We start from the raw sequence: 24,535 nt of genomic DNA, 5'->3' as shown, positions 1-24,535 counted from the left end.
AGTGAGGCGAGCTCTGGGCCTGCAAGCTTTTTCTCTTCTCTATTCCTCCTCTCTGAGTCTGTGTTCCTATCTTTGCATGGGCCTGCAGTTTGCTCTGTGAGTGAGCTCTGGGCCTGCAAGCTTTCTCTCTTCTCCATTCCTCCTCTCTGAGTCTGTCTCCCTATCTGTGCGTGTGCCTCCAGTGTGCTGAGTGAGTGAGCTCTGTGCCTGCAAGGTTTTTCTCTTCTCTATCCCTCCTCTCTGAGTCTGTGTCCCAATCTGTGCGTGTGCCTCCAGTTTGCTGAGTGAGTGAGGCGAGCTCTGGGCCTGTGAGCTTTTTCTCTTCTCTATTCCTCCTCTCTGAGTCTGTCTCCCTATCTGTGCTTGTGCCTGCAGTGTGCTGAGTGAGTGAGCTCTGGGCCTGCAAGCTTTTTCTCTTCTCTATTCCTCCTCTCTGAGTCTGTGTTCCTATCTTTGCATGGGCCTGCAGCGTGCTCTGTGAGTGAGTGAGCTCAGGGCCTGTGAGCTTTTTCTCTTCTCTATTCCTCCTCTCTGAGTCTGTCTCCCTATCTGTGCGTGTGTCTGCAGTGTGCTGAGTGAGCTCAGGACCTGCGAGCTTTTTCTCTTCTCTGTCTCTCCTCTCTGAGTCTGTGTCCCTATCCGTGCGTGTATTTGCTGAGTGAATGAGCTCTGGGCCTGCAAGCTTTCTCTCTTCTCCATTCCTCCTCTCTGATTCTGTCTCCCAATCTGTGCGTGTGCCTCCAGTGTGCTGAGTGAGTGAGCTCTGTGCCTGCAAGGTTTTTCTGTTCTCTATTCCTCCTCTCTGAGTCTGTGTTCCTATCTTTACATGGGCCTGCAGCGTGCTCTGTGAGTGAGTGAGCTCAGGGCCTGTGAGCTTTTTCTCTTCTCTATTCCTCCTCTCTGAGTCTGTCTCCCTATCTGTGCGTGTGTCTGCAGTTTGCTGAGTGAGCTCAGGACCTGCGAGCTTTTTCTCTTCTCTGTCTCTCCTCTCTGAGTCTGTGTCCCTATCCGTGCGTGTATTTGCTGAGTGAATGAGCTCTGGGCCTGTGAGCTTTTTCTCTTCTCCATTCCTCCTCTCTGAGTCTGTCTCCCAATCTGTGCGTGTGCCTGCAGTGTGCTGAGTGAGCTGAGCTCTGTGACTGAGCTTTTCCTCTTCTCTATTCCTCCTCTCTGAGTCTGTGTTCCTATCTTTGCATGGGCCTGCAGTTTGCTCTGTGAGTGAGCTCTGTGCCTGCAAGCTTTCTCTCTTCTCCATTCCTCCTCTCTGAGTCTGTCTCCCTATCTGAGCATGTGTCTGCAGTTTGCTGAGTGAGGCGAGCTCTGGGTCCGTGAGCTTTTTCTCTTCTCTATCCCTCCTCTCTGAGTCTGAGGCCCAACTGTAAGGGAACGACTTCTGTTCCTGTGTCTCATGTCCTGTCGGTAATAGCTAGGGGAGAGTTCATCTGGTCCTATCAACCCACCTCAGTAGTAACCTCAAAATCATCATCATCATCATCAGCAGCAGCAGCAGCAGCAGCAGGCATTTCTGTCTGTGTCTGGTGCTCTGCAACGGTTGCAGGTCACACATTTAACTAGCCTGCCTGTGTTTTTGCACTTTACCACTACTGGGATAGTATACTAAAATAGGCTCTGCGGTACCACTCTGATGTGGCGAGTAGCTATGGAGCTATGAACCTTTCATGTTTGATGCCATTTTGTGCTGAGCAAGGATGTCTGATGCCAGTTTTTACCCATGAACTCTAAAGCATTGTCAGACCTGATTCGTGTAACCCTCCCATAATGGGCTGCATCCACAAGAAATTTCACAGTGGCTTGTACTACTACTACATCACTCTTGTGCTTTAGAAAATACGTACAAAAACAGCACTGATTGGTATATTCGTCAGTGAATGACACAGCATATTTATGACCATCTATGGACTCTGGATCTATCGGCCCTGCTAGATCAGTAGCTATGAACCAATTCTAAGACCGATCTGGCTCTAGCATCTGGCTCCCTGTTCCTGATTTGAACAAATTTACCTTCAGTAGCTACATGCATCACAGTGCATGCAAGACAGATTTGTCAGTTTTTCCTTTGATTTACATTCCTTCAACCACACTTTGTAACCTTAGTATATCATCATAATAATTACAGAGTCAGAGAGTCAGAGTCATTTATTTGCCATTTGCCCCCAGATATAGGCACCACCACAGACATCTCAGTAGAAATACAATGTTTTTCATTCATCCCTAACAACAACAACAACAACAACAAAAGAAGACAGAGCTTTGTGAAGCCAAGGACTTCATGCCATGTTTTTATGTCATAACACACATTACACTGGTCATCCACCACTCATCAATCATGTACAGTGTTCAAATAATAAAGTCTGTTGTACACACATACTACATGTTGAAGTTTGTACCGACGTCTTTGCACTTGAGAAAGTTTTTATGAGAAAGATGACGACGGTGGCTCCTCCGGTGGTGGTCGCAGCTTGCACAGAGAAGATGCCCTGTGGATAGGTGGGGATGTAGCTACCAACGCCTTTGTATGTCAAGGTATAGTTTTGTGGCGTTGCCCCCCTGCTGTTATCAATCAGCACCATCTCTGCATCTCCCCTGCGCTCTGCAACCCCGCTGCATTTCCGTTCATCAGTTCATCAGCCGGCTCCATGAAGTGAGTCTCTGCATGACCAAAACCGAAACGTTGTCATGGTCGTGGAACTTCTTGAATCTCAAAATGTCTGTGATGATGATTGATGATGTGATGAGAAGTCGCCCCTGTGTCGACCATCATCAGGCCTGATGTCTGCTTGACATGGGGTCTTTGTTGAACCTCTGCATCACAGGCACACTAGAGGGACAATAAAAGTATAAGTCTAAAGTCTATCCAGGAACTGGATCAGCCTTGGCAAAAAGCCTTGGCGTTTTTTACTCTCATGGTCTTCTTGGGCTCATGAAGGATAGTATCTTTTAGTTCGTGCAGCAACAGGTGTCCCCCATGCACGTCGCCAACACTCACTCCAACACTCACAGACTCAACATTGCCACATTGCTATAATGTCCTCTTTCACTCTGCAGACGGTCACCTCATTCACCCATAACCTTTTAGCAGAGTTGTTGTTTCAGTAATGTAAGAAAAAAAAAAGAAAGTGATGGTCTGGCTGGGGAGATGGAGGAAAAGAGAAGTGACCACACTGTTCACGTTGTGTTTTGCCAACATCAACAGATTCACGAGTCATGGGTTATGAGTTACAAATTTCTATCCACACCAGGGGGGTATTTCTGACCCCGCTGCTAGGGAATCGTGACGGTTACAAAATCTAGATCCATACTGACTGGGTCTATTTGACCAGCTAGGGCAGCACCAGGTATAATTCTCAATCCACACTGACTGGGTCTATTTGACCAGCTAGGGCAGCACCAGGTATAATTCTCAATCCATACAGACTGGGTGTATCTGACCCACTGCTAGGGAATCATGACGGTTACAAAATCTCAGTCCACCCTGACTGGGTCTGTCTGACCCAGGCTGGTAGATCAGGAGTCATGCTAAAAATTTCTATCCACACCAGGGGGTATTTCTGACCTGCTGCTAGGGAATCATGACGGTTACAAAATCTCAGTCCACCCTGACTGGGTCTGTCTGACCCAGGCTGGAAGATCAGGAGTCATGCTAAACATTTCTATCCACACCAGGGGGTATTTCTGACCTGCTGCTAGGGAATCATGACGGTTACAAAATCTCAGTCCACCCTGACTGGGTCTGTCTGACCCAGGCTGGAAGATCAGGAGTCATGCTAAACATTTCTATCCACACCAGGGGGTATTTCTGACCTGCTGCTAGGGAATCATGACGGTTTCAAAATCTCAGTCCACCCTGACTGGGTCTGTCTGACCCAGGCTGGAAGATCAGGAGTCATGCTAAACATTTCTATCCACACCAGGGGGTATTTCTGACCCGCTGCTAGGGAATCATGACGGTTACAAAATCTCAGTCCACCCTGCCTGGGTCTGTCTGACCCAGGCTGGAAGATCAGGAGTCATGCTAAACATTTCTATCCACACCAGGGGGTATTTCTGACCCGCTGCTAAGGAATCATGACGGTTACAAAATCTCAGTCCACCCTGACTGGGTCTGTCTGACCCAGGCTGGAAGATCAGGAGTCATGCTAAACATTTCTATCCACACCAGGGGGTATTTCTGACCCGCTGCTAGGGAATCATGACGGTTACAAAATCTCAGTCCACCCTGACTGGGTCTATCTGACCCAGGCTGGAAGATCAGGAGTCATGCTAAACATTTCTATCCACACCAGGGGGTATTTCTGACCCGCTGCTAGGGAATCATGACGGTTACAAAATCTCAGTCCACCCTGACTGGGTCTGTCTGACCCAGGCTGGAAGATCAGGAGTCATGCTAAACATTTCTATCCACACCAGGGGGTATTTCTGACCCGCTGCTAGGGAATCATGACGGTTACAAAATCTCAGTCCACCCTGACTGGGTCTGTCTGACCCAGGCTGGAAGATCAGGAGTCATGCTAAACATTTCTATCCACACCAGGGGGTATTTCTGACCCGCTGCTAGGGAATCATGACGGTTACAAAATCTCAATCCATGCTCACTGGGTCTGTCTGACCCAGGCTGGAACATCGGGAGTCGTGGGATATGAGTAACAGATTTTTACCACACCAGGGGGTATTTCTGACCTGCTGCTAGGGAATCATGATGGTTAAAAATCTCAGTCCACCCTGACTGGGTCTGTCTGACCCAGGCTGGTAGATCAGGAGTCATGCCAAAAAATTCTATCCACACCAGGGGGTATTTCTGACCCGTTGCTCAGGAATCATGACGGTTACAAAATCTCAATCCATACGAACTGGGTCTGTCTGACCCAGGCTGGAACATCAGGAGTCGTGGGTTATGAGTTACAGATTTCTATCCACATCAGGCGGGTATTTCTGACCCACTGCTAGGGAATTATGACGGTTAAAAATCTCAATCCACCCTGACTGGGTCTATTTGACCTGCCAAGGAAACATGACGAATAAAAATTCTCAATCCACACTGACTTGGTCTATTTGACCAGCTAGGGCAGCACCAGGTATAATTCCCAATCCACACTGGCTGGGTCGATTTGACCTGCCAAGGAAACATGACGGTTAAAAATTCTCAATCCACCCTGACTGGGTCTATTTGACCAGCTAGGGCAGCACCAGGTATAATTCTCAATCCATACGGACTGGGTCTGTCTGACCCAGGCTGGAACATCAGGAGTCACAGGTTATGAGTTACAGATTTCTATCCACATCAGGGGGGTATTTCTGACCCGCTGCTAGGGAATCATGACGGTTAAAAATCTCAATCCACCCTGACTGGGTCTATTTGACCTGCCAAGGAAACATGACGAATAATAATTCTCAATCCATACGGACTGGGTCTGTCTGACCCAGGCTGGAACATCAGGAGTCACAGGTTATGAGTTACAGATTTCTATCCACATCAGGGGGGGTATTTCTGACCCGCTGCTAGGGAATCATGATGGTTAGAATTCTCAATCCACGCTCAATCGGTCTGTCTGACCCAGGCTGGAACATCAGAAGTCATGGGTTATGAGTTAAAAAAAAAAATCTATCCACACCAGGGGGGTATTTTTGACCCACTGCTAGGGAATCATGACGGTTACAAATCACAATCCACCCTGACTGGGTCTGTCTGACCCACTAATGAATGACTGGGTCCATTTGACCCACTTGGGCAGCACAAGGGTTAAGAGTGACAGAAGAGACTAGAGGGTTACACACAACGGGACAAACAAGGTAGACAGGAGCTATAACCTCTCGACAGGGCATCAGGTTTCAAGAAAGTGTTTACTTTATTTAGAATCAACGCAGACAACTGAGCACTCTGTTCCTCAGTCAAACGTGCCAGCAACGACGGCAGATTTTCCAATGTCTCACTGTTCGAAAGTCGGTCACGCAGCAGCCCCTCATCGGTTGCGGTAACCCCATCGTCCTCCCCCGCCGAGAATGGACTCCCTGCTGCCGCTACAGCTGACACCGACTTGGACTCACGGCAATAATATGGCTCTAACAAGTTAACGTGGCCGAGTTGCGTCGCCTTCCTGCGGTTTGGGGTTGACAGAATATAATTTTGGTCAGGCACCTGACCCAACACAGTAAATGGACCACAAAACCTAGCCTGGGAAGGTGAATGAACCACCGGCAGCGATGCCAGAACCTGGTCGCCCGGACGAAAAACGCGCCGTTCCGCTTTCCGGTCATACAAGCATTTCGGCTTTCTACCAGACCTAGAACGCGGTAAAAGGCCGACACAATCGATCCCCACCCGCTCAAACGGCTGTGAAACCGCTGGAATGGGATAAAGTGGAGCAGGATTTATTCCCTGATTGGGTTTCCCCCTGCTCTGACAGGTGGAACAATTTTTAATGTAGTGCGACACATCTTTTTTTAAATGAGGCCAAAAAAAATATCGCAAGATGTAATTGTACGTCTTCCGAACACCAAGGTGCCCCACCTGACCATGTGCAGCTTTAAGGACCTCGACACGAAATTTCTCAGGAACCACAACCTGAAAAACTGGTTTTCCAACAAAGCTTACACCATGTGGTGACCATTTCCTCACCAGGAGACCCTCCTGCAGCAGGTAGCCACCAGCAGCGCTCCTCTCAGCCTCCTTGGAGAGAACAGCACCAAACATCTGGCTTAAAGAAGAATCAGCTCTCTGCTCTGCTTCTAGGACACTGCGAGAAACAGACAACAAATCAGGGACATTTACAACATCAATCTCATTCACCTCTTCTCCTTGCTCAGGCTCCTGCTGTGCACGGCTCATGGCCCGTGTCACGGCACAAGCTGTAACCACCTCAGGGAAACACTGAGCATTCTCCTCCAAGTTACCAGGTACAATAACAGTGAAGATGACACAATTGAGGGTGGTGGACTGTCGGCCCACACTCGGCTGCCAGCGAGCCCATTTCCCAGGATGACATCCACTCCTCTGATGGGCAGCTCAGGGCGAACTCCCATGGCAACCTCTCCCTGCACCAAACCACAGTCAATACAGAGAGAATGCAATGGAACAGGCTCAATCCTTAATCCCATACCCTGCATCGGTACAAAGTCCCCAGTGTCAGAGTCCCTAGAAAAAGGCAACACAGAGCTCAAAATGTACGAGTCATGTGCAGCTGTATCTCTCAAGATTTTTACCGGCACACTGGTACCTCCCACCAGCGACACGCGGCCTTCGGACATGAATGCTGAAAAGTCAGGTCCTCTCCCACACTTGAGCTGCTGAGAAGAAGACACAGAGACAGGAACCACAGACACAGCACAAACACCTGAACTTGACTGGCCCCCGCCATTTCCCCGGCGAGCATTAGCTTCTGGGCATTCAGATTTCCAATGTCCCCTTCCTTTACAAAAGTTACAAACTTTTGAAATATCAGAATGAAACTGTCCCTTGTAGTGTACTCAGACTTACCATGGCGTGGAGGCCGTTTCTCTTCCCACTGGCTGGGGCCTCGATACACACCAGACTCAGGAGCTCCGAAGTCGCCCCTGTGCGTCAACACGTACTCGTCAGCCAATACAGCGGCCTCGGCGGCCGTCTTCACTTTGTGCTCGCTGATGTACACTGCAATATGGCTGGGAACAGAATCTTTAAATTTTTCCAACACCATCATATCACATAAAGCGCCAAAAGTGTCCACCTCTGAAGCCACGCACCACCGACCAAAAAAAGTGACCAGATCCCTGGCAAATTCAACATGGCTTTGCTTGCCCGACTTCTCCCAGGATCTAAATTTCTGGCGGTAGGCTTCAGGAACCAATTCATAAATCTTCAACACTGCAGCTTTAACAGACAGGTAAACCCTACTTTCCGCCACTGACAGCGCTGAATAGGCTTCCTGTGCCTTACCTGTTAACACACATTGCAGCAAAAGAGTACGTTCAGAGTCAGACCAGCCCCTGTTCTCAGCTACACGCTCGAATAAAGAGAAAAAAATGTCAGGGTCTCCTTCACTGAACTGAGGGACCAGACGCAGACTACCACCAACATCAAATGACGAACTGGAACCACCAACGAGGTCACGGGCATCTCTAGCATGCAACGTCAGCCTCCGCTCGTCTAGCTCCAGCCTTTTCAGCTCAGTCTCACGCTTCAGTTTCTCCATCTGCAGACACAGCAACTCTTTCCTCTGCTCAAACGTCAAAGTCACATCATCACGGTCAGACACAACACTGCTCCCCACAGGACCAGCAGCCGGTGTTTTGAAACACCCCTCGTCAAACAAATTAGCTTTGAGAATGTTCTTCATATTTTCCCTCATTCTCTTGTCACCAACATCCAAGTCAAAATGTTCCGCAACACGGATCAATTGTTCACGTGACAAGTCCTCCAACAACTCCTCTGAAGGCTCCTTCAAAAACACTTCCGCACTCGCCATTTCTCATCCACACTCACTTTCACTGCGCCCGCTGCTTAAATGGCCACAAAACAAAACAAAACTCGCCGCACGCGGAACCCAACACAGCCCCCGCAGCCCAAGCGTCACCGTAGCACCGTCCCTCTAACTGCCTAACCAGACTAGCTAAAACTCCCCCCTAGTCTTCAGGCGTTAGTTGCGGTGGGTATTTATGCACTTTTTACCAGAGACCCGGCAGAGCAACCAGTAATTGGCGACCTTACCTGCAGCCTCGGCCGTGCTCCCGAGCCAACTGCTCCAGCCACTTTCACACCACACTACAACCCCCCACTGTGAACACCAAAGGGAGTCCGCACTTAAGCCTAACAGGGACAGAAACAACGGCAACTTACGATGGCCGCGGCTGGCCGTCAGGTCCACTGCCACAAAGAAAAAAGAAAAACTGACCAACAGGCCCACAATTACCTTGTTGCAACAAGCAGCGGCTTCACAGACAGAACCACCCCCCTCGTCAACGCTACTCCCGCGATCAGCTGAGCGTTCACTCAACAAACACTGTAACCAGCAACAGCTGTGTGCTGACGTCACACTACAACCGCTACGGACTTCATTCACAAAACCCAATGAAAATCCGCCCACAGGCCTCACCTGCGCTCCGAAAAATTACCTGGGTCAACGAAAATGGACGAGCCCCCACATGTTACAGTCCGGCTCTAAGACGGTAACAAAAGATGGGAGAGGAGACGAGGTTCCAACGCAAGTGATACGTTTATTTTAACATAAGCAATAATAATGCAAAAGATCAGTATCAGTGATCAGTAGTGTAGGCGTGTGTGGATGCATGTGTGCGTGTGGGTGCGGAACAGAAAGGAAAACAAGAGAGCCGGCCGCGCCGTGGCGTCCTCTGAGACGGCGTGGAGAGGAGTGAGAGAGCCAGTGATGCCAGCGTCGGGGTCAAATGCGCTCCACCGGGCCCAGGTGTGGCGCATTCCTCTAGATCAGCGGTCCCCAACCTTTTTATCTCCGCGGACCGGTCACCGGTGGAAAATTTTACCGCGGACCGGGGGGGGGGGGGGGGGGTCGTTCTCTTCTGGGGGGGGGGGGGTAGCGTACGGTCTCCTGTTTACATTAGCCTACATGTAGGCCTACTGTATAAACAGGACTATGTTCACATAGCTTAGTTCTCTCTTACGTTTACGTTCTTTGTTACAACTCACCATAATATAGTATCACAATAATAATGCCAGTCATCTGGGGGTGATGCTCCGTCTGTCATCTCGGTTCCTGTCTCTACCAGTCTACTCTGTCATCTCGTTTTGCTGCTGAAGCTGCAGAAAACTCCGTTTCACAAACATAATATGTTTGTAATGGAAGCAGGTTTTCCGTGCTTTTGTGGTGATCTCAGGATATCTGCTTAAATCCAGAACGCAGGGAGAGAAGTTTTCTGTGAGGTGATTAAGCGGCAGAGAGCCGGCCGGGTCCCACACACACATTGCGGAGCTTGGAGCAGGTGAATCACCTGTTGCAATGAACCCGTCATTTAAACAGGACTCATGCTTTTTCTTTTAGAACAGCTTTCTTCTTGTTGGAAGGCGTCGGGTCTTCTGTCGTCTCATTATTGAGTTTTTCCCGGCCCGGCGACGTGTGTTTTTCACTCTTTTACGTTTGTGCCTGCCTGTCAATTGCGCAGCGCTGGAACGATGCACAAACGGAAGTGGCAACATTTTCAAAATAAAACGACCGGAAGTGTGAAATAGACGAAACGAACGATTTTTTTTTTTCTTTTTCATTTCATCTTTCTGCGCGGCCCGGTACCAAATGATCCACGGACCGGTACCGGTCCGCGGCCCGGTGGTTGGGGACCACTGCTCTAGATGACGGTCCCACCTCCGACGAACCTGAACACAAAAGCAGACCAACCAGCAGCCCGCCAAAGACCAGCCCCCAACCTAGAGGGTGGGGTCGTCACAGGATCCTCTGCCATTCTTCCTTGCAGATCCTCTCCAGTTGTCAGGTTGGATGGTGAATGTTGGTGGACAGCCATTTTCAGGTCTCTCCAGAGATGCTCAATTGGGTTTAGGACAGGGCTCTGGCTGGGCCAGTCAAGAGTGGTCACAGAGTTGTTCCGAAGCCACTCCTTTGTTATTTTAGCTGTGTGCTTAGGGTCATTGTCTTGTTGGAAGGTGAACTTTCGGCCCAGTCTGAGGTCCTGAGCACTCTGGAAAAGGTTTTCTTCCAGGATATCTCTGTACTTGGCCACATTCATCTTTCCTTTAATTGCAACCAGTCGTCCTGTCCCTGCAGCTGAAAAACACCCCCATAGCAGGATGCTGCCACCACCATGCTTCACTGTTGGGATTGTACTGGGCAGGTGATGAGCAGTGCCTGGTTTTCTCCACACATACCGCTTAGAATTAATGCAAAAAAGTTCAATCTTGGTCTCATCAGACCAGAGAATCCTATTTCTCATAGTCTGGGAGTCCTTCGTGTGTTTTAATTATAGCGTCCAGAATCATTTACCCATTCTGCTCTCCTCCTCCTCCTCTTCCTCCACTATGTCATCAGAATCTGGAGACAGAGCAAAATATTGTAAAAACAATAATGGTCAGAAACCAGAGCACAATTGGTCTATGAGTATATTGTGATGTCATATTCATGAATTTGGAAAACTTACCAACAACATAATCATCAAATTTCCTTTTTGACACTTTTCTTTTTTTACTCGTGACAACTTCGTAATCTTCCTCCTCCTGCTGGCTGGTGAACTCATACCCCTCACATTCCTGTATATTATATATATATATATATATCAGTGGAGGCTGGTCCATAGAGGCAGAGGAGGTTGGTCCTCCTCTATTTTTTAGAGGCCAGAGGAAGATCAACATATTTTTAATAAAGAGTAACTGGTTGAAATAAACCTTTACCAAATCATTTAATAATATATTTTTAATCTCTTTTATGGATTACCAATCAGCAACCAGAACACAAGATTGACATCAGGTTGGTCCAATGACAGTTCTCCAACCCCCCTTGGTTACTGTTGCTATGTGTACCAAACTTTCACTCCCAGCCATGCTGCTCATGCTGCTCCTAGCACAAGAAATACGGAGTTTTCAGCGATTTGGCATCGATTTGAAAGGAAATATCTGCAGATTTCTGGATAAACTGTTCTGAGATATCAGAGAGAAGCAGTCAGAGGGATTGTTCATAGTTTTCAGTTATGTGACCTGGGCAGCTGGAGGGTAAACAAAGACATGACTGAACTTTTTTTTTTTTTTTCCCGCCAGCTCAGGTAAGAGCATAACTATATCTTATGCCCTGTACACACTGTGCGATTTTGGCCGTCGCAGACGAAAGACGGCCGATCGTAGGAGAATCGTGGCGAAATCTTTGGTCGTAGCTCTAAATCGGCTGTCTTACGTCGCACAGTGAGGCAGGCTCTACGACGGCCGTTGTCAGCGTCTTGCGACCAAAGACGACCTGCGATTAAATTCTGACAGTGTCAGAAAAGTAAAATAGCAGCTGAGTGTCACAGTGTCACAGTGTGACAGCTGTGTGTGTGACTCTACTAATCAGCCAATAGAAATGCAGCAGGAAATGACGCACTTGACACCGACCAACCGCCGCGAAACCCAAATAAACGAAGAAGAAAAAAACCGGTTGCTCACTATGGACGCCGGTAAACAAAAACAAAAGATGTGGAACTTGAGAAAGGAAGAACTACTCGTTGAGCTCTGGCAGCAGCAGCCGTGCCTCTTTGATGTGTCGGCCAGCTGCTACCACGACCGGGTCAAAAAGGACGCAGCTTGGAAAGCCATTGCGGAGGAGCTACAACAAAGACGGTTTATAAACCAAGACCTTTCATGACGAGTCAGCTTCCTGTATGCATGTCACGTGGGCTTCTGCACGGCCACGCCCCTTTTAGTCAGGTGCAAATATGACTTGACCCTAAAAAAATTGTAACAAAAGGTTTCTCAGTTGTTTTTTATAGTATTAGATGTCCTTAATAACATACTAAAAGTTTACCAAAATTTGACCACTAGAAAGGTGTTATTTTCAAGATGGCGTCCAAGATGGATAGGAAGCCTGAGGAGACACCACAGGTGAATAGGGTAAAATTTTTAACTAACAGATATCACCATGAAACTTCCCAAGTTTATCACTTACATTAAGACAAATATTTTTTGTATTACAAGTTTTGTCAAATTGTATGTTTAAATATGTAAATGAGGCAATATCTCATTAAATATGCGCTAATTTGCATACATTTCCAGAACCGAAATCTGAACAATGGATAAAAGCCACTTTCAAAATTCTTGTTTTATTTTGTTGACATACTAGAGTCAGAAGTTTTTACAGAGGGGATTTTGGATATCTCTCTTTATCACTCTGTAAATGAGAAAATACTGTCACCAGCCCTAAAAATTCAAGTTGGTCGTGTTTTTTAGGAGTAAAATGTTGTATAAATCAGGCTATGAATGATATATCAACAATCCCCTCTGTAAAAACCTTCAGAATATAGAAAGGGATCAAACTGGAAGGTTTGGTGTCTGTAAGTGCTGCTGAAGTGGAGATTTCGGGCTCTTATACAACATTTTACTCCTAAAAACACGACGATATTTGAATTTTTAGGGCTGCTAGTATTTTCTAATTTACAGAGTGATAAAGAGAGATATCCAAAATCCCCTCTGTAAAAACTTCTGACTCTAGTATGTCAACAACATAAAACAATAATTTTGAAAGTGGCTTTTATCCATTGTTCAGATTTCTTTATATGCAAATTAGCGCATATTTAATGAGATATTGCCTAATTTACATATTTAAACATACAATTTGACAAAACTTGTAATATAAAAAATATTTGTCTTAATGTAAGCGATAAACTTGGGAAGTTTTATGGTGACATCAGTTTTCACCGTGTACGATCATGGAGCAACTTCTTGCAGGACAGTTGCTTTTGTACTCCATCCATCAGCATCCTCAATCCTGACTGTGTTGTTGGTAGTCAGTGGAGGGAGATGCTTGGTTGTTCTGTCATAGAATGACTTTTGCATCATTTTCTGTTGTCATAGCTTATGTTCAATCTTTGAGTGATTCTTTTGCTTTAATTTGTCATTTTGATGACTCTGCAATGTTGTTCGTAGCTTCCTCTTCATCAGCAGTTCAGCTGGTGACAGGCCGCACTGAAGAGGTGATGCTCTGTAGCTCAATAAAGCCAGGTAGGGATCCGAGTCACTGTCAGCTGCTTTCTTTAGGAGTTGCTTGAGAATGTGAACTCCTTTTTCAGCTTGCCCGTTTGACTGTGCATAGTGTGGGCTTGACGTCACATGCTTGAAATCATATTGCACTGCAAACTTCTGCCATTCTTTGCTGCTGAAGCAGGGGCCATTGTCGCTCACCACGGTGTGTGGGATGCCATGCCTGGCGAAGATAGATTTAGCATGTGTTATGACACAAGTTGATGTTGAGCTTGTTAGTAGCGCCATCTCAGGGAGGTTTGAGTAGTAATCCATTACCACTAAATAGTCTTTACCTCTGAGATGAAACAAGTCCATTCCTACTTTGTGCCATGGTGCTGTTGGCACCTCAGCTACCACCGTAGGCTCTTTGCTCTGCTTGTTCCTGTGTTTCTGGCATGTTTCACATTTACTTATAAGTGTTTCAATGTCTTTGTTCAGTCCAGGCCAGAAAACCGTGTCTCTCGCCCTCCTTTTGCACTTTTCGATGCCGAGATGGCCTTCATGTATCCTGTGCAACATGTTCATTCTCAAAGCCCGTGGAATAACAATCCTGCCCTTTTTCAACAGCAGACCATCCACAGTACTAAGCTCACCTCTGACATGGTAAAATTGTGGACATGAACCAGCTGGCCATCCCTCATCCATGTTCTTCATGACATGCTGTAGCTCAGCATCCTTTGCTGTAGCCTCCGCTATTTGTCTTGACTTTGTGTCAGACACAGGCAGTGTAGCCGACACCATGTTCACGTGACACTGTATGTCTTCGTCTGTCGCACTCACACTGTCGCCTGTAGTTGCTCTGGATAGGGCATCAGCAACAACTAAGTGTTTACCTGGAGTATATATCAGTTGATACACTCTTTCCACAAGCCCCAGTTCTTCACAGGCTCTGTCACCAAGAAGTGATTCCCGTCCCTCATTCACAACAAAGAAGGATAGGTGGTGCACTTTTCCTTTAACTGCGACATTCAACCTGCATGTGCCCAAACAATTGATTGGCCGCCCATTGTAGTCTTTCAGTCCGGATTCTTTTCTTTTTATTTGTGGCTTATTTTTCATTGCCTTCACATCACACATGCTTATGAGATTTGCTTTAGCACCAGTGTCCAATCTCATGGTGACTACAGTCCCATTTATCATTAGAGGAGCTATCCACTTATCTTCTCTAGTGACATCATTTACATTGTCTGGTTTATTTATTTGTTCACTTTCACAATTCACCATTCCAACAAAGAACGTGTCACTTAGATCAGGCTCGTCTATTAAGTTTACAGTTTTTTCTTTCTTCCCCTCTTTCCGTTTGGAGAAGCATTGTTTAGCAAAATGATTCTTGCCTTGGCAAGTGGAGCATTGCTTACCAAACGCTGGACACTGTCTAGGCTTGTGCTGTGAGCCACAGCGCTTGCAGTTTATAATCACGTCCTCCTGCTGTGCAGGCCGGGTCTGTGTGCGCCGTCTCCGCTGATACGACACTGCTCCAACCGCTGTCGCTCTGCGCCGAGGCGACTGCAGACATCTCGCTGAATGTCCTCACGTGCCTTTGGGACAGCTCACTGGCCTGGCAGATCTTAAAGTGAAATTCCGGCGTAAGTGTAAACCATGGTCAAACACACCATAACACCGAGTTAGACCCCCCCTCGAGAGATCAATTTGCCCGACCGCTACATTCACGAGATCCACCAACTTCAGCAAATACCGCATTATCGCCACACACGGCGCTGTCCGGATCCACTGTCTGACCGCAACCAAAACGCCACCATTTGCCCAAAATAATGCTCAGAACTGCACCAAATGTCATCAATAGTACACACAGGGTCCCAGCACGTAGTACGAGTTGTCAAACATCTGCTAGCTTTGCCTGTTTTCTTTAGCAAGGAGATGCAACTCAACTCACCTACTTCTCCTCCGGGAGCCGCTCGTTGGTGAGGAAGCCCTGACGAGTCGATCACCGAGTGCACCGGAGTTCCGCAGCTCAATCAACAATTACCTCATGGAAATACAATCAGAGTTTTTTTTTTTTTTATCTTGCATATCACTTTATAACTATTATTATCGAGTGCTGGCCACGATATAGGCGCAAATGAGCATTTTTAAGAGCTGCGGAACTCCGGTGCACTCGGTGATCGACTCGTCAGGGCTTCCTCACCAACGAGCGGCTCCCGGAGGAGAAGTAGGTGAGTTGAGTTGCATCTCCTTGCTAAAGAAAACAAGCAAAGCTAGCAGATGTTTGACAACTCGTACTACGTGCTGGGACCCTGTGTGTACTATTGATGACATTTGGTGCAGTTCTGAGCATTATTTTGGGCAAATGGTGGCGTTTTGGTTGCGGTCAGACAGTGGATCCGGACAGCGCCGTGTGTGGCGATAATGCGGTATTTGCTGAAGTTGGTGGATCTCGTGAATGTAGCGGTCGGGCAAATTGATCTCTCGAGGGGGGGTCTAACTCGGTGTTACGGTGTGTTTGACCATGGTTTACACTTACGCCGGAATTTCACTTTAACAAAATCAATCCACCGTTTCTTTACAGCGTCTTCGGTCGGAAACTTAAATAAAGTAAACGAACCGTTAACGTTACGTTTCCCACTGTGGCATCCAGGGAAGATGCACCAACAAGGTTGAAGAGGCATAACGGGCAAGCTAGCTGCAAACTGACAATTCAAACCAGACTCGTGAGCGGTAAAACCATAGACGGGTGAAACCACAGAATGCTAGTGCGCGGTTAATGTATTTATACCTAGAGGGCAGCAGGGGCGGGTTTATGTAAGTATGACCGCTTTACGTAAAGCGGTCATCGATTTAAGCCCGCCCATTTTAAACCTGCACACAGAACAGTCTCTGAGGCCTAGCTCCTCAAGGAAATGATGAATGGGAAAAATGTTTTTTTACATGTTTTGAGGGACACATTTAATGCCTAATTAATTTGATAAGAAGAAAAATACTGAATTTGGTTTACCCGGTCTTTAATGTTTTATTGAACAAACCTATGGGTAAAGAAAGAAGAAGACCGCACACTAGTTTAGCTCCCGTGACAATTTATTGTCAAGCATACTAGTGTGCGGTCTTCTTCTTTCTTTACCTGTATCTCCTTTTGTGGACCTGCACCTAGCCTCACGTTTTTTGGGATGTGCGTGTCTTTGTTCTTATTTAACAAACCTGAAATGAAATTGTGTAAAAATACAATAAAATGATATTTCAAGTATTCCAGTTTCATATATTTCCATTTATTGCTAATGATCTATGTACAAACAGTAAATGTGTCAAATTGATAAGGATTATTATATGTCAAACCAACTTATAGCAACCTTCTTTAAGCAACTTCTTCCTTTACATTACAGCATTTGTTCCTGCCAAGACACAGAACCTGCTGGTGAGGAAAAGTAGTCTTTCAGTCTGTCACGCTGCTCCTTTGCAGTTCTGGTAGGATTTCTATCTCTGCCAGCAGGCACTGACTGAAGGGTGGTGTCATGGCGCCAGCTTCCAGGGATGATGTGATGGTCCTCGTCCTCTATGTCTACCAGAGCAGGGGGGATGTAGGTGTCTGTGGCCTGTGCTCGCAGGTAGTTGTGTAAGGACAGGGCAGCAAGGGTTATGCAGGACACTGTCTCTGGGTCTAGAGGAATGGCCGTAAGAAAGACTCGCCATCTATTGGCAAGTATGCCAAAGGCATTCTCTACCACACGTCTAGCTCTTGACAGTCTGTATAGATGCGCTGCTCATGGTCGAGTTGTCTGAAGGGGTATGGCTTCATTAAGTATGTGTTTAGTGGAAATGCCTCATCTGCTACAAACATGAAAGGCATGACAACATCTGTGCCAGGTAGACTCTGAGCTGGCGGAATATGTAGGAGGTTGCTGGTTATTGCCTGTTTCAGGTCAGAGTGGGCATAAACACCTCCATCAGACACTCGGCCTTGAGTACCAACATTGGCATAGAGAAAACGGTAATTAGCATCTACCACAGCCATCAGGACTACAGAGAAATGAGACTTGTAGTTCCTGAAGGTGCTCCCACTGTTGCTTGGTGGAAGGATGGCAATATGTTTTCCATCAATGGCACCGAGACAGTGGGGAAACTGCCATTTGAGCTGAAAGCCACGGGCCACTTCTCTCCACTCATCCTCAGTAGTGGGTGTCTACTCAGAACAAAACAGACAGAGGAGAATCATTAATGTAACATCAATTTATTTACATGTGATTTATTTGTTTTACAAATGTAAGAGTTATGTCTGACATGTTGCAATCCAGCTGGTTCACAATAGATCTCACCTTCAGGTAATCCTTCTTCAGTACATGATGCAACGCCTTACAGGTCTCCTTAACCCTCCTGTTGTCCTCACATTAAACCTACATCCCATGTCTCAGGGGTCATCCTGTCCCCAGTGATTAAAAATTTCTGTCCACACCAGGGGTTTTTCTGACCCAATAGGAAATGGTGATGATTTCAATTCTTAACCCTCTTGTTGTCCTCATATTAAACCTACACCCTATGTCTCAGGGGTCACCCTGTCCCCAGCGATTAAAAATTTCTGTCCACACCAGGGGTTTTTCTGACCCAATAGGAAATGGCGATGATTTCAATTCTTAACCCTCTTGTTGTCCTCATATTAAACCTACACCCTATGTTTCAGGGGTCACCCTGTCCCCAGCGATTAAAAATTTCTGTCCACACCAGGGGGTTTTCTGACCCAATAGGAAATGGCGATGATTTCAATTCTCAACCCTCTTGTTGTCCTCACATTAAACCTACACCCCGTGTCTCAAGGGTCACATTGTCCCCAATGATTAAAATTAAAACTAAAATGTTATAAATAATAATAAAAAAATCCCAAACTTTATCTTTTTTTGTCTTGTGTTTTACTGTAATGTTTATACAGAATAATGACCAATGACAAGTTATGTTTATGCAGATACAGACATATCAATCATAATTATATATATATTATTATTATTATTATTATTATTATTATTAGAAAAAAATCCAAACATTATATTCTTTTGTCTCGTGTTTTTATTGTAAAGCTTATACAGAACTATGACAAATGACAAGTTACATTGATGTAGATGGATGGATGGATGGATGGATAGATAGATAGAGCGTGTCAATCAATCAATCAATCTGTCTGAAAATTCTCAGGAGCACACTCAGCGCAGTATGGAAGCGAACAGCCTTTGCAGATATATTTCTTACACCCGCAGCACAGGGTGTGCGTTTTGTTGTCCTTTTTCCGTGGGCAAAACTGACACCTCTTCCTCTTCCTCGCCCCGGTCTGGTTATCTGCTCCTGATGCGGCTGCTGTTACTGCTGCATCCCCTTCCTCATTTCCAGATCTAGATCTAGATCTAGCCCTCTGAATGCCTCGGACAACTGCTGCTGATGCTTCTGTGCGCGGGAGACGCTCCCTCCTTTCAATCAACGGAGTCACCAGCGCCTTTCCCAGCTGCTCAAGGAACACCCTTCTCTTGTTCCGCTTCTGACGCATCCAGTCAGGGTTTATTTCTCTCCATATCACAAAAGCATTGTAGGAGGAAACGTCGACAATGTTGTGGAAAATGACCAAGGGCCAGCGAGCCGTCATCCTTCTACAGCTGTAGGTTCCAATCACCTTGTCGAGGTTATCTACACCTCCTTTGTTGCGGTTGTAGTCTAGTATGATGACAGGCTTTCTGTCGTGGCGATTGCTGACTTCGGCCTCCGTGTGCTTTGTGCTCACCAGTAGCACGGTTTTGTTTTTCTTGGGCACATAAGAAACTGCAGCGGTGGTTGCCGTGAAGGCAAATTTCGACGAGAACACCGCTCTTCCCTTTGGTGGGAGCAGCGCAAGTGGGAGCTCGGGTTTGTTCTTTCGAATGGTGCCAACCATGGTCATTTTCCGTCTCAGCAGCTGCTGTCCGAGTTCATAAGAGGTGAAGAAATTGTCACAGGTGACATTGCGATCCCTCAGTCCCTCCGTGACATCAAGCACGACTCGCATCCCCTGGTTCTTTTCCGGGCCTCCTCCTCCTCCTCCACCACCTGCAGCAGCGCTCCCGGTTGCGGCCTTCCTCCCGGTATACACTTGCATCTTCCAAGCGTAACTGGATTTAGCGTCACATGCCACCCATGATTTGATCCCATATTTCGCGGGCTTGCTGGGCATATACTGCCGAAAAGCGCAACGCCCTTTGAACGGAACCAGTTGTTCGTCCACCGTTATCTCCGGCCCGGGGTTGTAGAGGTATGGCAACCGCTCAACCCACTTGTCCCAGACCTCTCTTATGGCCGCCAGTTTGTCAGTGGCACGTCTCGTGGGTCTCAACTCACGGTCGTCGAATCTCAGCAGTCTAGAGTAGGCGTGAAAGACTTTCATTGGCATCGTGGCACGGAAGATGGACCTTCCGCTCTCCGCGTCCCACAGACTGGCCGTAGCCTCACCTCGGGACCTGTAGACACCCGCCAAGAGCAGCAGCCCTATGTAGGCGCGAAGGTCGGTGGTGTCCATGGGTTTCCAACCGTCTATGTTTTTCCGTCTCCCCTCCAAATTAGTCATCTCCAAGATGATGTGTTCTATCGACGGGGTGATGAACATGAAAAATGTGGAGGCGATGTCACGGGCGTGGGCAAGCGAATACTCAGTCGGTCCTGGTGGGCTGGTTGTCGGTGGTAACGGTGATGATGGCAGCGGTGGCGGCGACGGTGGCGGAGACTCAACGTCGCTTTCCCCCCTCCGGTCATTTCTACCCTGCTGCTGTTTATCGTATGGTATGGAGGACCATTTGATTTTGCCATGTTTTGAGAGAAAACTCTGTCTCTTCACTTGACTGTTTTCTTGTCCTCCTCGCCCCTCTCCTTCCCTTTCTCCTTCTTCTTCTTCCCCTCCTCCTCCTCCTTCTTCTTCTTCTTCTTCTTCTTCTTCTTCTTCCTCATCTTCTTCGTCTTCTTCTTCATCAGAACATGACACATTGTGCTCGGGGTTACATTCCTCACCATCCTCTTCCCAATCTCCTTCTTCTTCTTCCCCCTGTCCTCCACTTTCCTCTCCTCCAGAACATGACACACTGTGCTCGGGGTTATATTCCTCACCATCCTCTTCCCATTCTCCTTCTTCTTCCCCCTGTCCTCCACTTTCCTCTCCTCCAGAACATGACACACTGTGCTCGGGGTTACATTCCTCACCATCCTCTTCCCAATATCCTTCTTCTTCCCCCTGTCCTCCACTTTCCTCTCCTCCAGAACATGACACACTGTGCTCGGGGTTACATTCCTCACCATCCTCTTCCCAATATCCTTCTTCTTCCCCCTGTCCTCCACTTTCCTCTCCTCCAGAACATGACACACCGTGCTCGGGGTTTCCACCATCTTCTTCGTCAGACACGTCCTCTGCTTGTTCATCACATTTAAACCATCGTGGGATAAATAAAGGCATACTTTACTTTATCATCATCATCATCATCATCAGAGAATGCTGTTGTAGTTGTTGTTGTTGTAATGCTGACAAGGACTGTTAGTAGTACAATTTCCCCCATTGTTCTAACACTCCTTCAGGGTAGCCTGGTATTTTTCAATAGTTTTGTGGGATGCGATTCAACTTGCTATAAACTTGATCTATTCAGACACACACCACACTTTCATTATATCAAAGGTGGGAATTGTGGTAAGTAATGAAAAGAAAGGCACAATAAGGCAAGACATAGGTTTTTTTTTGGTATAACGCTTTATCTTTTACAAACACTTTTCTTTAGGGAAAAACTTGGGAAATATTTTTTTCTTTCGTTCTTCATCCCTCACAGGACGGGCAGACAAATGTAAACAGAGAAAACATTACACACACAGTTTGAACCACAAAATATCAAGTGTGATATACAGGAGCTAGTACAGTCAGTGATTTTCAGCCCACATTCGTAATGTCCTCTAAACTCCACCGAATTTTTTCCTCAGCTTTCTTTGTGTCAGAGGTGGGATATGTAGAGTCAACAAGTCATCTCCGCTCCATGAATTTGTTCTGCTCTGTCACTGAACCAGATGCTCACCTTCCTGACTGAACAACTGTGCTGAGTGGACTTGGTGGACTGGTTTAGTGGAGGAGAAACAGACCCGTGGCTTGGAGATGACTTTATGACTCCACAACTCGAACCTCTGCGGACTATCCAACCACACCTCAGTGTTTGCAACTGACAGAACAATAGAGTCATTTTTATTTCATATGCATAGGGAAGCTTACTTGTGCCTCTGGAGACCAGGTGCTGTCCTCATCGTTCAGCCTCGCCATGCGTTAGGTGTGGTAAGGCAAGGCAAATTTGTTTTGTATGACACTTTATTTTTTACAAACACTTTGTCTCATTGGGGTTCAGACAGCATCCTAACAATTTTCTGCCCTTAGACCCACACATCAACTGAGGAAAAAACTCTGGGAAACTTGTTATTTTCTTTCTTTCTTTCTTTCTTTCTTTCTTTCTTTCTTTCTTTCTTTCTTTCTTTCTTTCTCCATCCCTCACAGGATGGGCAGACATGCAGTGGACGTTGTAAACAGAGAAAACATTACACACACAGTTTGAACCACAAAATATCAAGTGTGATATACAGGAGCTAGTACAGTCAGTGATTTTCAGCCCACATTCGTAATGTCCTCTAAACTCCACTGAATTTTTTCCTCAGCTTTCTTTGTGTCAGAGGTGGGATATGTAGAGTCAACAAGTCATCTCCGCTCCATGAATTTGTTCTGCTCTGTCACTGAACCAGATGCTCACCTTCCTGACTGAACAACTGTGCTGAGTGGACTTGGTGGACTGGTTTAGTGGAGGAGAAACAGACCCGTGGCTTGGAGATGACTTTATGACTCCACAACTCGAACCTCTGCGGACTATCCAACCACACCTCAGTGTTTGCAACTGACAGAACAATAGAGTCATTTTTATTTCATATGCATAGGGAAGCTTACTTATGCCTCTGGAGCCCAGGTGCTGTCCTCATCGTTCAGCCTCGCCATGCGTTAGGTGTGGTAAGGCGAGGCAAATTTGTTTTGTATAGCACATTATTTTTTACAAACACTTTGTCTCATTGGGGTTCAGACAGCATCCTAACAATTTTTTCTGCCCTTAGACCCACACATCAACTGAGGAAAAAACTCTGGGAAAACTTGTTTTCTTTCTTTCTTTCTTTTTTTCTCCATCCCTCACAGGATGGGCAGACGTGCAGTGGACGTTGTACACAGAGAAAACATTACACACACAGTTTGAAACACAAAATATCAAGAGTGTGATATACAGGAGCTAGTAGGCTACAGTCGGTGATTTTCAGCCCACATTCGTAATGTCCTCTAAACTCCACCGAATTTTTTCCTCAGCTTTCTTTGTGTCAGAGGTGGGATATGTAGAGTCAACAAGTCATCTCCGCTCCATGAATTTGTTCTGCTCTGTCACTGAACCAGATGCTCACCTTCCTGACTGAACAACTGTGCTGAGTGGACTTGGTGGACTGGTTTAGTGGAGGAGAAACAGACCCGTGGCTTGGAGATGACTTTATGACTCCACAACTCGAACCTCTGCGGACTATCCAACCACACCTCAGTGTTTGCACAATCTTTGACCACATTAGCCTTTCCCTGATTCACATTTTGTGTTGCAAACTGACACAGCTGTAGTGTTCATTTTTGCCCTCTTTGGGCTTGTGTCTTCATAGAGATGAGCTCTCTGAGTCTTCTCTTTCCGCCCTCTCCATGCGTTGCACTGCACTAAGGAAAGGAAAGGAAAGGCATAATAAGGCAAAGCGTAGTTTTTTGTATAGCACTTTGTTGTTTTTTACAAAAACATCGTCTCATTAGAAAGTATCATAGCAATAGTACATTTTCTGCCCTTAGACCCACATCAACCGAGGAAAAACCTCTGGGAAAACTTACTTTCTTTTTTTTCCCACTTTTTCTTCCTTCATCCCTCACGTGGGATGGGCAGATGTGCAGTGGACACTGTAAACAGAAAAAGAAAAAAAAAAGAGGAAACGTTTTAAACACAAAATGTCAAGAGTATGTTATACAGGAGCTAGTACAGCCAGTGAGTCAAGTCGTACTGCTACATCAATTTGTTCTACTCTGTCACTGAACCAGGTACATTTGTTCATTAGCTCACCTTCCAGCCGTAGTTTTTTTCCTTCAACTGGCCCGTGCCTTCACAGAGACGATGAACGCTGAAGTCTTGTCTTTTCCGCGCTCTTCGGGCCGTGTCTTCACAGAGAGGAGATCCAGGACGGCTCCAACGCTGGACAGCTCCAGTGCTGAAGCAGGCTTAACCAGGCTGAACCAGGGGGGGGGGGACATGAGGAGCCGTCCACTGGAATATTAGCTCCTCTCTGTAAAGATGGACATGTTTGACGATAAGGAGGAGAGGAGAGGAGCTGCAATTCCACTCGGTCCTTGTTAGAAGAGGAGAGGAGGGAAACAGGAACACAGAGGAATTGCAGCTCCTCACCTACCCCCCCCCCCCTCAAACATGTCCATCTTCAGCTGGTAGCTTGCAACGTAAACAGGAGATGCTGGTGGTTTGGTGTTTGCAGGTCCGAATATCTCAATCGTCCACCACTTTAGCCTTTCCCTGATTCACAGGTACCGTTTTGTGTTGCAAACTGGCACAGCAGAAAAAGAAAAAAAAGAGGAAACGTTTTAAACACAAAATGTCAAGAGTATGTTATACAGGAGCTAGTACAGCCAGTGAGTCAAGTCGTACTGCTACATCAATTTGTTCTGCTCTGTCACTGAACCAGGTACATTTGTTCATTAGCTCACCTTCCAGCCGTAGTTTTTTCCTTCGACTGGCCCGTGCCTTCACGGAGACGATGAACGCTGTAGTCTTCTCTTTTCCGCGCTCTTCGGGCCGTGTCTTCACAGAGAGG

At 46.6% G+C, this 24,535-nt stretch overlaps 1 long non-coding RNA gene across 1 annotated transcript; it reads right to left on the bottom strand.

Moving 5' to 3' along the window:
* Positions 1 to 22,116: 22,116 nt before the first annotated feature.
* On the bottom strand, positions 22,117 to 24,535 carry LOC146988143 (uncharacterized). The gene is made up of 3 exons (XR_015035679.1): positions 24,429 to 24,535; positions 23,550 to 23,615; positions 22,117 to 23,384 (listed from the first exon to the last, which is right to left on the bottom strand). It is a non-coding gene; the product is annotated as an uncharacterized LOC146988143 (long non-coding RNA).

This window comes from Trachurus japonicus, chromosome 4 (genome assembly GCF_045865225.1).
Source record: "Trachurus japonicus isolate A0001 chromosome 4, Traja_1.0".
NCBI classification, from domain to species: domain Eukaryota; kingdom Metazoa; phylum Chordata; class Actinopteri; order Carangiformes; family Carangidae; genus Trachurus; species Trachurus japonicus.
This window is presented reverse-complemented; position numbering and strand designations above follow the sequence as displayed.